Here is a 14697-nt window from a genome sequence, read left to right as displayed (position 1 = left end):
AAATCTGGGACATTCTAAGTACTACTCTAATCACTTAAAAACAACACATTTTGCATCAGCATGCATTTTCTGAAAAAAAAAGTATGAATTTCAAATGTCTAATCCTAATGATTGATTGTATTCCTTGGTGACTGAATCAGAAAATCAAAAATTTTAAGAAAGACTGGGACAAATATGAGGCAAAATCAAGTACAGTTGACATCAATCCAGCAAACTACCACTGTTTCACATGATTATAAGTTCTTACACAACTGTACATGGCTTTCCTTGGATCAAAGTTGCAATATTACTAACACTTGGGAGATTCCAAAAGCTGTCTAAGAAGAAAGAGTATGAAACCAACCATCCAGATACAGGAAAACTCCACTTATGTTAAGCCTATGATCTGCATAAGGTGCTATACATTTTGAAAACACCCTGGGAACTGTGGTGAGACCAAATGGGAAGGCACTGAACAGGTAATTGAACAGGTAATAAATAGCTCGACCCTGAAGTACAAGAACTTTCCAGATATACTGACTATCTTTATGTGCTCATTAGCTTCCTGGAAATCCAGCGGGGGATGAGGTATGTTAGTCGGGGATTCATTTGCTTACTGTTAACCTTTATACATCAGAGACAAAGGGGCCAGGCCAGGGGCAAATCTGCGATTTCCCATCCAATGACCAAGGTTCCTTTTAAGGGACAGAGATGAACTCTGCTTCACAAAGATGGGGAGCTTATTCCATAGTGCAGGGATCCTTTGATAACCATATCAGTCCCCCAAGCATTTTCTATTTATGTCGCAGATAAAGTTCGCATCCTTGCTTCTAGTGTTTCTGGCGATGCTTATCCTGCAGATGTGGAAAAGATCCATCACAGCTGAAGCAGAAAACACCTTATATGCTAAGCATAGATCGCCCTAAGTAGCCTGTAGGAAATGGAGTACAGAGATGGGGTCTTAAGGCAATCTGGGTAAAGCAGGGTATTCATACCCTGGATTTTCCAGGTAAGGAACCTTTAAGGGCGTTTCAACTGTTGTGAGTGTCTGGCTAGGTGCAGGTCAAATGGGGCATTATACTCAATGAAGGGTCTGAAAATCAATTTATCTAGTTAATGCCTTTAACATTAATAAACAAGCAATTGAAGTTTGGTCATTTAATCCTGGCAGACTCCTAGCATTAAAACTGAGCTGCCAGTAATTTATTTACTTTTATTTTATTTTACATTTGTTAACCAAGTGGAGTCCGGCTGGGCAAGTAGCCCATTTTCAGCGGAGAACTGGGGAGATGAGCTCCATAATAATAGTACAAAAAGATTACAAAAATTTTAAAAAGATTTACAAACAATCTACAAAAAAGTTTGACAGTTGCCAACAATCACAATTTACAAAAAGGTGAATGTAAAACAGAAAACATTACATTTCTTAAGATTACAGACAGTAATATGAAAGTCATTAGATATATAACTAAAAACCATTGTGCCATTTTCATTTGGAAAAAGTAACACAAGAAGATAGCAGAATAGAAAACATTTGATCAAAGGCCTGAGAAACTAGCCAGGAGTATTGCAGGAGCATAGCCATTGTTGAGTAAGGTATTCCTTTAGGAGTTCTTTGAAACTATGACGATCTATTTTTTTTTAAGATATTCTGGGGTAATAGGTTCTACTGTTTGGCTACTTTGAAGGAGAAGAGAGAGTCACCAAAATAATTATGGGACTTTGTAACCTTGAGTACAAGTTTATCAAATGATCTATGGCTCCTGGGGTTGGTATTTAGTTGCACTAGGTTGGAGAGTGCAGGGCAGTTTTCAGGTTTGTGGATAATACAGTGGGTAGTGGTGAGTTGATTGAGTAATAATAGATTGGGAAATTCAAGCCAGTGTAACTTTTGAAGAGCAAGGCAATAATGGGTCCTGTTGGGTATATTAGCAGCAAATTTTGCGATTTTGCTATAGCAGGAATCAAGTAGATGTAAATCAGACTTGTGCTGGATAGTGAAAAGTTGAGAACAGGGAAGAAGAGTAGATAGAAGGTGGGATATGGCTGTGGCTAGTCTGGCATTTTGAGTAAGGTAAGGTTTGGCCCTACATAGAGCACCAAGTTTGATGTGAACTTTGTTTATTGTGAGTGATATGTGTTTACTGAATGTTAGGTTGTTGTCTGTCATGACACCAGGTAGTTTTGTTTCATTATCTGGTTCTATTACAGTGCCACTAGTGGAGCAGATGGAGGGAGGAGGTGGTTTTGCTTTGGATTTCCTGTTAGAGAAGATCATTAATTTTGTTTTGCTTGGGTTTAGGATGAGTTGAAGTTCATTTAGGTAATTTTCAATATCTAGAAATGACTTTTGCAGTTTATCTTGGAGTTCTTGGTGTGTGGGAGCAGAGCAAATAAGTAGCGTTGTCAGCATACTGAATAACAGAAGCAGATTTAGTGGCAGTGTTTAGACTATTTGTGAATATAATAAAAAGTAGAGGGCCAAGGACGGAACCCTGAGGAAGTCCAACAGAGACAGGGAGGAGTCTAGACAGTTTATTATCCCATTTAGTTGCCTGCTGTCGATTAGTAAGGTAGCTAAAGAACCAGTTGAGAGCTGTAAAGTTGAGGATGAAGGAGGCTAGAGTGTTGAATAGTAGCTGGTGGGATACCGTATCAAAAGCTTTGGACATATCAAGGAATATAGTAGAAACTAGTTGTCCACTGTTTTTGAGAAGATTGATGTAGTTAGTGAAACTTATGAGGGCTGTGGAGGTACTGTGTTTTAGATGGAAGCCATGCTGTGAACTATATAAGAGGTTATTTGCAGTGAGGTGGTCTAGAAGCTGCTTATGGATACATTTCTCTAATATTCTGGCTAGAGGTGAGAGAATGGCAATGGGCCAATAATTAGAGAGATCTTTAGATGGGCCTCCCTTGTGAAGAGGGATGATATGGGATATCTTCCACAGTATGGGTCATACTGTTCTGCGATGGAATGATTGATTAGGATAGATACGGAATAGGCGATGGAGCTTGCAGCAGTTTTTAAGAAGTCATTAGGAGTTGGTTAGCTGCTAGACAGGTAGGTTTTAGTTTTGACAGGAGTTTTTTTGACATAAGAGGTTTGTATGGGTTTAAAAGAGTAGTAGTTGGGTTTAGAGTTAGTAGAGATAGGCACTGTAAGGGGTTGGTTAGATTTGTTGTTTAAAAGTGATGCGACAGCTGTGATGAAATGAAAGTTAAACTGGGATGCTATACATTCAGTGCTATTTGTTGTAGATGGTGCAGGGGTAGAGGTTTTGCCAGGGTTGAGGAGGTAGTTAAGGTTTTGCTAAAATTTTTGTGGGTTATGTGTTTTTGCTGACAAGCTAGAAAATAGATTTTTTATCAGATAATATTTGCTTCTTAGGTTTCTTAGTTGTTTGTAAGAGGTGTAGTTTTCAGAGGTTTTGGAGGTTTGATAAGCAAGTCCAGGGCTCTATCCCTTTGTTTAATAAGAGATTTAATCTCCTAGTTCAAACATACAAATCCAACTACTCAGCTGGGGACACACTGTTTGCCAACTCTGTTGGAAAAACATGGAACAGACAGCCAAGCTGACTTGACCCTAGAACCCTCACTAACTCGATTCAAAAACAAACTCAAGAAATACTTCAAAACTTATTGGTTATGTCCTTGCACTAACCCCGACTAGTGACCTCTCTATTATTTAGGTGCCTTACCTTCAACTACTTCTAACATTTTTCTACCACACCATTTCAGGAAGGGTCAACTGCTGCTCAGTGTGTCTTAAATCGGAATGTAATGTTATCTTTGAAAATAATATTATGGTTTGTAAAGTGTTTTATAATAAGTTAGTACTATATGTGCTAAATGCTGGTATTGCTTATGACTGTAATCTACTTGAAACTAGCATTTACTAAAAGTTCAATGTGTATTATTATCTTGGAGCTTTTCTCCCCGGGCCTCTGCTGAAAATGGACATATATCCAGTCGGACTATCCCAGTCAACAAATGTAAAATTAATCATAAATAATAAATAAAATTAAGAATCTTTGGTTATCCAAGGTAGGTTTTTGGCTTTGGAGTGAATTTTTCTTGTTGGAGGGAGGTTATTAAGGATGTTGAAGAAGGTATCATTAAAATATTGTACAGCTTGTTCTAGGTGGAGTGATGTTAGAGGTGACCATTTCCAGTTTTGAAGTAGAGAATTTAAAATGGTAGGGAAAAAAATGTATTTTGTTGCATATGTGTTTGAAAATAACATTACAGGGGGAACAAATGCATTTCCTTAGAAGTAAGGTAGGAGAGTGTGATCACTGAGAGAATCGGGGAGGCACGCAGCCTGGTGGGCAAAGTTGGGCTTATTGGTTAGTAGCCAGTCTAGAATAGATTCTTTCTTGGTGTGTTTATTGATTCTAGTGGGGAAGTTTATAGTTTGTGTGAAATTGAATAAATTGATAAAATTGGAGGGGTTGTCAGATGAGCAGGATAGCCTGTCCAAGTTGAAAACACCTAGCACTATCCTGGACCTAATAAACAAGGATATAGGGAATCTCCAATCTCTGGATCCTACACAGTTTGGTTTTGTGAGGGGTAAATCATGCCTGTTCAACTTGGTCGTCTTCTTTGAGTTAGTCACCAGAGCTGTGGATGAAGGCAAGATGGTTCATACAGCCTACCTTGATCTGGCCAAGGCCTTCGATACCATTCCCCACTCAGGAATCATAGAAAAACTCACTAAGCTAGGCATCAACCCCTATATCACTAGGTGGGTTGCAAACTGGCTCACAGATAAAACCCATAGTGTGAAAGTAGTTGACTCCCAAGTCAAACTAACGACCAGTCACAAGTGAAGTCCCACAGGGTTCGGTCCTGGGTCCTTTCCTGTTTGTTATCTACTTCTCTGAAGTCCAGGCCAACACGAAGGGACTCTGGCTGACAAAGTTCGCAGACGATTGCAAGTCGGGTGCTATTATTAACTCTCCAAGTGATGCTGACATCCTACAGAAAGGCCTCAATGAGACCAATGACTGGTGCTAGAATCATGGCCTAAAGCTCAATGCCAAAAAATGTGTCGTCATCCCCTTTGGGAAAAACCCGGTTCCCTTGAATTACCACATTTGGTGGCAGTCCACTGAACACAGAAGGTGGTATAAGAGATCTAGTAACACAGGTTGACAGCAACCTCTCTTTTGACCACCGTATTGCCATTGTGGTCAGAATGTCCTTCTATGTGGCACATCTCATTACTAAGGGTTTTGCATCCAGGACAAAAGAGGTCATTGTCTCCCTCTACTCTTCCCTCATTAGGCCAATCATAAAGTACAATGCCCAATCTGGCATGTACCTCACTAGACACCTGCAACAACCGGAGAGGCCACAAAAGTACCTCAGAAAGAGGATCCTAGGCCTTAAACATTTGTCCTCTATGAAAAGACTTAAAAAACTCCAACTATTCTCTGTCTCATATTGCCTACTTAGAGGTGATATCTGCTTGATGTAGAAAGCCATGTCTGACCCAGCTCTGTTAGAAATGCTGCATCTAAAGAAATCCCAATCCCTCTGCACCACATGCTCCAGAGACCTCAACCTCATTACAGCAATCAACAGAACATGCTGGAGGGACAGGTTCATAACCCAGAGACTGCCCATGCTATGGAAAAGACTTCCCATACATGTCAAGCACAGCACCTCACTGGCCCTCTTCAAGAAGAATCTTGATGAGTGGATGGGAAATAGAAAATTCACCCCGGGGATCACTCCAGTGGCTCTAATTGACAGAGCCACTAAGAACTCAGGTCGGGTGGCACAATGCCAGGGTAATCCTATGGGCTAGGCTTGTAAAGGCTCCAGGGTCATTACCCTAGTACACACCTATGAACCTATATAGTATCATGGTTGAAAGCAGAGGGTACCCAAGACAGAAGACTTTCAATAGTAGATAGATTACTTCCTGGTGGTAGGTGGGAGGCGGCAATAATTATGATGGTTTTATGTGGATTTACTTCATATTAGGTAGTTAGAATTTCTGCTTCTGATAGATCTAGGGGAGTACAGAATAATTTTTAAATTTTGAGGAAATTTTTATACATGATGACAATGCCTCCACCATGCTTGTTCAGCCTATCTTGTCTAATAACATTATAACCATCAGTAAGTATTGCCTCATCTTTAATGTTGGGTTTTAGCCATGTCTCTGTAATAATTACTACATCAGGACTGTAAGTAGTTAGGGCTGCAAGAAATTCACTATTTTTTTTTTGGTGATACTTCTGAGGTTAAAATTAGTTAAGAGTAAGTCTGATTTGGAATTTTGTAGCGTAAGAAGGTGGAAGGCAGAATTAGCAGGCGTAGTGGGTGTTAGTGGGGGGGGGGGCATGTCAATTATTCGAATGCTTAAAATGTCGAAAGTTATATGGCCGAGACCATATGCTCAACATTTCAAGTGTTCAAAAGTTGACTTTCAACAGCGCCGTATGTTGCAGAATGGGAGAATTTCCCTTTTCTGCACTGAAGTGCAGTCTTGGAGTTGGTATATTTAAGTAGGGGGGTGTGGGGGGTTACAGGGGGGGGCTTGTCCTGCTCGCACTGTTAGTGTATGTTTTTCTCGTTTTTTTTTTAAATTTTTTTTTTTTATTAGATTATTAGATATTCGAACATTTTGGAAGTTTGAATATTTGACACAGACCCTTACTGGGTTGTGTGGGAGTAGCTGTGCGGGTCCTGGGTTAGGATGTATGTCAGCTTGGAGTTGGTTTTCTGTTAGTGAGTGTAGAAGGAGAGAGAGTTTGAACTTGGATATTAGTTGATGAAAGAAATCTGGATAGGAAGGAGGATTGGGGGTATGGACACATTTATAGTGGAACAGCAATATAGAGTTACTGTAGAGGTTAGAACAGATGTGAAAATGAATATTTGGTTTTGTATGGTATGTAATAATCGGGAGTGTAGGAGAGGGAAAATGTGTTATGTTTGATGTGATGAAGGAAGTGGAGTGGGAGGCTAGGTGGAGGGTAATGAGTAAGAGAGAGTTGCTCAAAAGAGTGGTGATCACTGACATGGTGAACTAGTAGGGAAATAGGAGAAAATATGGGTAGGCTGGTGTCTGCAGTTTAGTAGAGAGAGAAAAATGTACTGATACACAGTGATGGGGTGACAGCATTACATGAGGGATGAAAATAATGGTTAGTGAGATGGGAGGAGAGAAAATGAAAAAAAAATTGATTGCGGGTGTGTTGGATGAGGTAGCTGCAAGTTATAGGACAATGACTTAGAAAGGTGTGGTTTAGGTTAATAAGTGTAAGGAAAGCGGGGGTGGGTGAGAATGGGGGTATGGTAGAGGAGCTGAGTGAAGGGAGGGTGAACGGGCGGGTTGAGCCAACCCAAAGGCAAGCACGGTCCAGAAACAATCAGTAAAAAGTCTAAGCAGAAAAAGGCTATGTACTGTTAATACTAAGAAAAAAAGAGCTAAATGAAAGAGACCAAGGCTCGCCTCTTACACTAGGGATCACTTTTCCAAAATACTAAACTTAAAATGATACCCTGGACATGTTTTGAAACTGCGTTACTTTCTTTCTTCTTCTTATCATATAGGTATTCATACACAACTTCCTTTCAGTCTTACCAGTATAAAATCCAGGACACTACTGACATAAAGCACCCCTAAAGTAACGCAATTAAAGCCCTCTGAGATTCTTAACAGTTGTGAATTTATAATTAACTGTTCACTCTCAAAGAAGAATTTACAATAAAAACATCTCCCACATTTGCCCATGTTTAAATTCTTACTAATAACAATAGGTCTTGAAAAATCATCCAATGAGTTTTTCATGTTTTACCCCTTTTATAAAACACAACCGGTTTCTCACTAACCTTTTGTTTAATCTGCCTGTCCTCCTTTAAAACAGACCAATTCTTCTCAAGGACCAACCTTATGAACTATCTGCACTGTACATGGTGATAAATGCATTTTATAGCATTGGTTGTTGTTAATAATTTTGCCATTTATAACTGGACTCTGCACCTCTGTTACAGTTGTTTCTTCTGTATAATGGGAATTTAAAATTGGGGTAAAATGCCCATGCTCCCTTTTATTAATTACTACATACACAAGATTCTCAATAAAAAGATTGTGGTACACTCTAGTATTAATAATCATCTTAAGGAGCATACCTTCATCCCAAAAGTCACTATCAAGTGTGACCATTCAAGCTGCCTTTTACCTCTAGGACTAACCTCCACAACAGTGATGGCTGCTCAGAAAACCGCTCAAAGGATAGCTACTGGATCTTTTTAGCAGCAAGCTTCTCACACACCTCTGGTTATGGGAATAGGTTCTTTGAGGCATGCACAATTTTACTCCAACATCTGCCACAGGCTTCCCTTCCTGCTTGCTCTTTTGTAGTTTCTTTATCAACAGGGGCCCAAATATGGATAAGCCAACATACTGGGTGTTTAATAAAGACAGTCTTGATGTTTTCCGCAACGCTACTATGACTGAGCAAGGTATGATGCTGGATAGAGATGACTGTTCCAGAAGTTACCTGTTGATGAGTCTTTTAGCACTCGCTGAGGTTGCCACCTGGAACTTTAACATGCACTGCATGTTCCTGTGAGATAACATTTTCAGCATCTCTAGTTTCTCTTTCCCACATCATGCTGGAAAAAGATAGTGTGCCCTAGCTATTTTATGACTTGACTGCAGAACCCGATGCATATACTCCCTTATAAAATATGGTCTGTTGCCTGCTATTCTTATTGAGGTGGACAGCTGGGCACTCTCCGGAAAGCTCTTACTTAGATATAGCAACCAACAACTGAATTGGCTATGAGAACTTTACTCCAGCAGTCACATTCATTTGTATGCCAGATAATCTTGTCATGTCTCCTAAGCATAGATGCTACCACATCTGTCTCTTGTGACACCCTTTATGTTTGCAGGCAACATGTTGTCATAAGGGAGAGCCAGCAAAGAGGCAGGGAAGCAGCATAAAGCCTCTGCATGACCTGCCCTTCTGGGATATTGGGCAAGTGGAGTCATGGCCTCCTCTTTCTTATTAGCTCGAAAATTTCCATAAACCTAGGGTAGTCAGGGGGACACTCAGGAAGCCTCTCTTTATAGCAGTATCCAGAGTAGGGTCACCATAAGTAAGACCAGATGCTTCCTTTTGCACTTCCTTTCCAGGGTACACCTAGGGACTTTGAGTGAAAGACAGAGGAATCACTCAAATGCCTCCATTATCTCTACAGCAGCTTTCCACTCCAATTAAAGGTCATGCTCCTAAACGCTAGGAGTCTAAACATGAAACTGCACTCATTGCAAGTATTCCTAACCCTGGAAAATGCTGATATCTGTGCAGTCACAGAAACCTGGTTCAAAGCTGCAGAGAGCACCCCATCCTTATCTGGTTACTCATCCTATCAAACATTCAGACCCTAAACTGTGGGCAGTAAAGCCAAAGGAGGTGGAGTTTCAATATACATTAAAGACATGCACACCTCCAGGCTGGTAAAACAGTATGATGCACAGGACACTCTCCAGGTGCAGTTAACCACTGACAAGACCTATGTTCAAATCATAGCTAGCTACTGGCCCCCAAATCTAACTCAATATGCTCAGTCCACCTATTTGGACCTGTTCGAATCTATCAAGATTCAACCCTTTACCCTGATCCTGGCTGACTAACTTCCCAATCATAGACTGGAAGAACTATTCATGCCAAAACACAAATGCCCAGAGATTCCTTGATTTTGTCAATGCAAATGCCTTGGAACAGCTAGTCGATACCCCTACAAGGGGTGATAATACCTTGGACTTGGTATTAATCAACATGAGTAACCACAGCAACCTCCCTATAGTATCATCCTCCCTGGTAAGATCCGGCCACAAACTGGTCACTTTCGAAGTTACCATCTCCCCCAACCCCACTCTTGCTAGGATCAGGCACAGAAACTTCTCCAATGCTGATTACAGCCTCCTGAGGGATGGTATAAACAGCTTCACAGCCCCCTCCCCCCTCTGTAAGAACCGTCACCAATATCCAAAACTACACTAAAGCACTATACGAGCATTTATATAGCTGCATGGAATCAGGAACACCCAACAGGACTAAGTCATCCTCCACATGGAAGAGTAAACCTGTCTGGTAGATATCTGCAATAAATAAACTCTATAACAAAAGGAAAAATTGCTGTCCAAGACCAAGGAGGAGCAGGTGCCCAATTGGAAGCAATGTCTCCTTAGCCTGAACAAGTAAATAAGAGCACTAGTGAAATCCTCCAAAGCAAACTTTGAGTCCAAATTGGTCACATCTACTAGAGACAGTCATAAGGCCTTCTTCACATATGTCCACAATCTCAAAGGAAGTGCTCAGATCTGTTCAGAACTGGTGGTCAAGGACACCACATATACAAATGCTATAGATCTAGTGGGTACCTGTTAAATCTTCAAACGCTCAAAATTTAGAACGTTACATGGTCGAGACCAAACGTTCGAAATGTTGAGTGCTCGAAGATGGACCTTCAATGGCACCGTACGGTGCAGATAGGGAAAATTTCCCTTTTCTGCACTGAAGTGCGGTCTCGGAGTTGGTATATTTAAGTATTAACGTGTTTTTTTCTGTTTTCTCTCTCTCTTTTTTTTTTATGTTCGAACATCCAAATGTCGAACATTTGGTCTCCACCATGTAATGTTTGAAATTGGATGTTCGAACATTTAACATAGACCCAATCTAGTAAATTTGCTGGCTGACAGATTCAGCGAAAACTTTACCCCTATATCCCCCATCAGTAAATCAGGACACCCCCAGTACCTGTCCCCTTCCCATCATACCTAGGGAACAGGTCATTACTGCTCTCTCAAAGGCAAAAAATACAGCCCCCATGGGACCAGATGACATCCCAGACTGCATCCTATGTGAACTCAGGCAAGAACTTGCAGCACCTTTAGGCACCCTATTCAACCAAAGCCTGAGTACTGGCTTTGTCCCAGCTGACTGGAGGACAGCCACTGCCATCCCTTTATACAAAGGTGGAGCATAGCCTCATCAGCCTAACTAGCCTGATCTGCAAGGCCATGGAATGGATTATCATGGACCTCATCAACAAGGACATTGGCAACCTCCAAACACCCGATTCCACATAGTTTGGCTTCATCAAGGGGAGGTCATGTCTGCTAAATTCGGTCAACTTCTTTGAGACAGTCACCGAAGCCATGGATGAGGGGAAGTCAGTGCACACCACCTACCGAGACCTAGCCAAAGCCTTTGACACTACTCTCTACTCAGGCATAATAGCTAAACTTTCTCAACTAGGCATCAATCCATATGTTACCAGATGGGTAGCAAACTGGCTCACTGATAGAACCCATGTAGTCAAAATAGGGGTGGTCACCTCAAGCAGTAGACCCGTAACAAGTAGCGTACCCCAGGGTTCAGTCTTGGGGCCTCTGTTATTTGGGATATACTTTTCCGAAGTGCAGGCTAAAACCAGTGGGCTATGGCTGACCAAGTTTGCAGATCACTGCAAGATGAGTGCTGTCATGAATTCCCCTAGTGATGTCGACATCCTCCAAGAGGGTCTCACTCAGACAAATGACTGGTGCCAGAAACATGGCCTCAAGCTGAATACCAAAAATTGCATCATCATCCCCTTTGGGGAGAGTGATGTCCCCGCAAATTACTACATTAATAACAATGTTCCAAGCACTTAGTCGTGCAGGATTTGGGCACCCAGGTTGATAGCAACCTGACTTTTGACCATCATGTTGCTTCCGTGGTAAGGAAAGCCTTCTACATGGCCCACCCTATAAGTAAGGGTATCTCATCCAGGGACAAGGAGGTCATAACACCCCTGCATTCTTCCCTTACAAGGCCCATCATTGAGTACAACTTACCTTTCGGCATGTACCTCGCAAAGCACGAGGTAGCTGGAGAGACCACACCAGGAGAATCCAGAACCTCAAACATCTACCATACACAGATAGGCTAAAAGCCCTATCCCTCTACTCAATTTCATACAGACTCCTCAGAGGTGACTTCTGTCTGGCAAACAAGGCAATCATGGACCTCACCTTGATGGGACTGCTGCATATCCACAAGTCAAGCTCCACTTGAGTAACCCATACGCACGGCCTCAACCTGGTGTGTCACATCAAGACTTGCTGGCGGGACAGATTTGTGTCCCACAGACTCTCATTTATGGAATAGACAACCTTCTCCATATCAAGCAGAGTACCTCTTTACCCCTTTTTAAGCGCAACCTGGATAACTGGATGGGAAACAGAAAATATACCCCTGGGATTCTATCCATATCCCTGCTGGACAAGGGCATTGGGTGCTAATTGGGCTAAACTCTTGGCTAGGCTTATAAGAACCTCAGGGCCAATAGCCTAGTAAACCTCCTATGCTCTTTGGGTATAAGAAAAATAGAACCAAGGCAACATGTAACTGTGTTGGCTTCAAAAGGATCTCTATGAACTCAGAAGGTTAATCTCTATGAACTCAAACGGTTGCATTTGAATTTTCAGATACCGATGCCATGAGTCACAGTTCCAAAGAATCCAGGGGTTGAGACACACATCTTAGTGCTAAAGCCACAGATAACATCAGTTCCAAAGTAATAAATAAATAAATCACACAATCAGTTGGTCAGCACTGTCAGCAGCACTGAGGGTGTTGCAACCTCAAGCGTTCAAAAACCAACGACAGCCAACTTCTGGACCCTTGTGACTTTTGGTACCAAAAGACTACATGCCAAAGCAACTAATGTTGAAATAAGAGTCAATAGCACATGCATAATTAGGTTCTGTACCAATGCTGAAGTCTATACAAAATCCATCAGTATCCACACAAGGCTGAGAGCAGACCTAAGAAGCAACAGAAGAGAAGGTGGGAACATCTCTTGATGCTGTAGAAAGAGAGGTGGAACAGAAAACCCCTTGGCCAGTGCCCTCATCAATATGCCTTAATCAACATGCAAGTAGAGACAGTGGAGGAACCTGCAGGAGCACATGGACATTGCTAAGGAAGGACTAAACACCAAGTACTTCGAAATTTCCTTCTCAAAAGAGAGCTATTATTTCTCTCTGCAAGGCTGATTCTTGACCACTGCTACCTCTAGCTGGGATAGCTGGGATAGACTTGTAAGAGGTTAGATCTTCACTACACTTGTACAGTGAAAAATTATTACTTTTGTGTACTGCAGATTGCAGAGAAATATCTACCCTGGTGGCTTTAGTAGCAGGACAGGAAGTTTCAATGGCACTACTCTGCTTGCCTTTTATCCTTCTAATTCTGGGAATGACAGAAGATGCAAAAAATGTCAGCAATCGTTTTAGTATTAGCTTGCTTCTCTTTTCCTGAATTACCCTGGAAGCAAACTTTTTTTTTTTTTTTTTGCAGGGACTTTATGTTGACATTTAGAACATTTTCTGAAACCAGAATAACCACCCTGATCCATTTAAAAATAATATTTCAAAATGTATTTGTGAACAAACTAAGCAAAGTATCACAATCAGAGTACAAATTACACCAGAAAAAACAACAGCCAAAATAGTGACCTGGTGAAAGTGTGGAGAAGTGGTGAGGAAATTTGCTGAAAACTATCACTTCCACTAAACAAAATGTATCAGTGGTAATGGTAGTACAGAAAAATACAATTCTCCAACCTTTGGCATCAAAACATAGAAAATGATGACTCAGAGAAACTGCACAAATAGTCACCAAGCTTGTAGAAAAAAGGGAGAGCCTGGAAGTGATTCTTGATGCTTGCAGAGACACAGCAATACAAGATTGGGGAGAATGGTTGTGTGGAACAGTTTTGTTCCTAGGAAGTCTTAAAGGTGACAACAGCTGCCAGCAGCACACCTCTTTTGCTGAGATGACTGGACTGGATCTTTTAAAGTTCTTTTGTTATGAATTGTCATAGGGGAAGCAATATGAACAACTCCCCAGCCACATAAAACAAAGTTCATTCCTGTCCATATTCAAGCTCAACATAGTTCTAAGGATATGAAACAGAAAATTTACCCCAGGACTGCCACCTGTACTACTAATGGACAAAGGCAGCTCTTAAATGCTTTATCCTAAGCAACAGTCCCCTCAAATTATCTATAGTATGACCCCGGTTACTCTCATTAGGGGTAATGTATAATTACTGACAATGGAATGGATAAGGCAAATCTGTAACAAAATGGGATAGGTTACTTTGAATGCAAAAAGGCAAACTGGCTAGGCTTAAAATGGCCCACAACGGCAGCTAGCCTAGGACTTTCCTATGAACCTATACTATCAAAAAAGTCCACCGGGTTGAGTAGGCTCAATCAGCCTTTGACTAAACCAAAGTGTGTTGGACCAGTGTCTGAAGATTTTCTGTGCCTTTAAAATATCCATTCTAATTCTTTCCATGACTTTACATACAAGACTACTCAAACCTATGGGTATGTAGTTATCCTTGTCAGTACATGGTTTGCCCTTGTGCAGAGAGAACTGCAGCAGTCCTCCATTCACTAGGCGCAAAGACGGTTAGCATCTTAAGGCTGAACAGTAATTTTAAGATGGTTTGATAGGTCATATTTCATGCTATTCAAGATGCATTCTGGGATATTACATGGGCCCACAGATGCATTGTTTGTCATGCAGTGCACATTGAGAACTTGTTCAGTAGTGATAGCCCAGTGGGTTATAGTACAGGATATCTCTTGAGGAGTGTCAGGAGTGGAAAGCGAGGTGGAAA

At 41.3% G+C, this 14697-nt stretch overlaps 1 protein-coding gene across 1 annotated transcript in view; it reads right to left on the bottom strand.

The window, feature by feature from the left end:
• The window catches only part of TGS1 (trimethylguanosine synthase 1), a 1147018-nt gene that overhangs the window by 838473 nt on the left and 293848 nt on the right, over window positions 1-14697 (bottom strand). The gene's annotated exons all lie outside the window — the stretch shown is intronic.

Source organism: Protopterus annectens, chromosome 3.part0 (assembly GCF_019279795.1).
Source record: "Protopterus annectens isolate FY-2018-M chromosome 3.part0, PAN1.0, whole genome shotgun sequence".
Lineage (NCBI taxonomy): Eukaryota > Metazoa > Chordata > Ceratodontiformes > Protopteridae > Protopterus > Protopterus annectens.
The sequence above is the reverse complement of the archived record's forward strand: the minus strand, read 5'-3'. Positions and strand labels throughout refer to the sequence as shown.